This window comes from Propithecus coquereli, unplaced genomic scaffold, assembly GCF_000956105.1.
Source record: "Propithecus coquereli isolate 6110/MARCELLA unplaced genomic scaffold, Pcoq_1.0 Scaffold138, whole genome shotgun sequence".
NCBI lineage: Eukaryota > Metazoa > Chordata > Mammalia > Primates > Indriidae > Propithecus > Propithecus coquereli.
The window spans coordinates 4,912,813-4,915,048 of record NW_012138080.1 but is presented as its reverse complement, the minus strand read 5'-3'; the positions used below and the strand labels follow the sequence as shown (position 1 = coordinate 4,915,048).

At 43.5% G+C, this 2,236-nt stretch overlaps 1 protein-coding gene and 1 pseudogene across 3 annotated transcripts in view; one reads left to right on the top strand and one right to left on the bottom strand.

Annotated features, from left to right (window-relative positions):
* EHBP1 (EH domain binding protein 1) overlaps positions 1–2,236 on the bottom strand; it is a 345,442-nt gene that overhangs the window by 309,517 nt on the left and 33,689 nt on the right. The gene's annotated exons all lie outside the window — the stretch shown is intronic.
* On the top strand, positions 817–1,762 carry LOC105806144 (annotated as a pseudogene).

Sequence of the window (2,236 nt, the reverse complement as noted above, 5' to 3'; positions counted from 1 at the left end):
ATCAGTATGTAAATGTTAGCAATTTTTAATAAAAAACTATTCTTATTACTGTTATTATTGACCATAAGTGTTATAAAGGAAGGAAGGAAGATCAAAAGCAGCAAGAATTAAGGAAGGCTTTACAAAGGTAAGAGTTCAGTTAATCCCTGAAGGAAGAGAACCAGACAAGACTACGCAGAGAAGCAAAGCTATGTTAAAAGTCTAAGAGATTTGAATAAGCAGGGAATGTTTACGGAATAGTTAAGTGACCAACTACAGCAGAGAGGGAAAAATACTTTTTACGAAAGGAAGTGAATTAAGAATCTTTCTAAAGAAAAAAAAAAGATTCTCAGTATTGTGTCATTCATCAACACAGATTTATCTTCAAGGGAAAAAAATTTAAAGTGCAAGTTAAATTACAGTATCTCAAACAATACTAGATAAAAAACACTTTAGCAAAACAGTAATCAAGAAGCCAATACAGGGAGGCTGAGGCAGGAGGATCGCTTAAAGCCAGGAGTTCAAAACTAGCCTGGGTAACATAGCAAGACCCCGTCTCTACAAAAACAAAAATAAAAAAATTAGTTGGATGTTGTGGCATGCACTTGTAGTCCCAGCTACTCGGGAGGATTGCTCAAGACCAGGAGTTTGAGGTTGCAGTGAGCTATGATGGCACCACTGCGCTCTAGCCTGGGAAACAGAGCAAGATCCTGTCTCTATTAAAAAAAAAAAACGAAAAGAAAAAAAAAAGAATGCACTGCAGTATTTAATGACTAACATCCAGCCAAAAAAGAAAGTATCACGGTTCCGGGCGGGGGTCTGTGAAGCTCAGCAGCTATGGCCGGCCACATCGTGCTCAACACTGACACCAAGATGCCCCTGCTGGGGCTGGGCACCTAGAAGTCCTCTCCAGGCTAGGTGACCCAGGCTATGAAGGTAGCGATCGACGTCTGGTACCAGCACACTGACTGCGCCCATGTGTACCAGAATGAGCATAAGGTGGAGCTGCTCATCCATCAGAAGCTCAGGGAGCAGGTGTTGACAGGGAAGGAGCTCTTCATCCTTAGCAAGCTGTCGTGCACATACCACGAGAAGGGCCTGGTGAAAGAAGCCTGCAAAAATACTCTCAGGGACCTGCAGCTGGACTACCTGAACCTCTACCTTATTCACTGGCTGAGGGGTTTTAAGGCTGGCAAGGAATTTTTCCCATTGGACCTAGCAGGCAACATGATTCCCAAAGACATAGATATTTTCGACACATGGATGGCCATGAAGAGCTGGTGGATGAAGGGCTGGTGGCAGCTACTGGCATCTTCAACTTCAACCATCTCCAGATCAAGAGGATCTTAAACAAACCTGGCTTAAAGTATAAGCCAGCAGTCAACCAGATCGAGTGCCACCAGTACCTAACTTAGGAGAAATTAGTACAGTACTGCCAGTCCAAAGGCATTGTGGTGACTGCCTATAGCCCCCTTGGCTCTCCTGACAGGCGTGGGCCAAGCCCGAGGGCCCATACCTCATGGAGGATCCCAGGATCAAGGTGATCGCAGCCAACCACAATAAAACTCCAGCCCAGGTTCAGATTTGGTTCCCCATGTGGAGGAACTTGGTAGTGATGCCCAAGTCTGTGACATCTGAACGCACCGCTAAGGACTTTAAGGTCTTTGACTTTGAACTGAGCAGACAGGATGTGACCATCTTACTCAGCTACAACAATTGGAGGTTCTATACCTTGGTAAGCTGTGCTTCTCATAAGGATTACCCCTTCAATGAGGAGTACTAAAGCTGTGGATGCCTGCTCTTGCCAAATGACCTACACCTGTTTTTCCTACCTCATCTTCCATGCAAATGCAGTATGGCCTAGCCGTGGGACAGCAACCTTCAGACTGACTAGTGAGAGCTTGTCTACCTTAATGTTGGGTCTGAAAAGCAGTATGAGTAGAGTAGAAGGCTCTTCCAGTTTTCTTTGCCCTTTTTGTCCAGCTGGGGAAAATAAACCCTGAATACCCTTTTCTGACCAAGGAGAAGCAAAATCTACAAAGTTAAAATAGTGCCACTAACAATTGAGTTTTGACTCTTGGAACTGCAATCCTTTTGGCCAGACTTCTCTTTGCCTCTCTTTTCGTTTTCTGAAAAAACAAAAACAAAAAGGAAAGTATCTAAAACTACCAGTACACATTAAGTATAGAAATACTCATGTGCATTGGAAAAAAAGGGGGTGGGAGGCAAAAAATTAAAAATAAAAAAGACATATTTT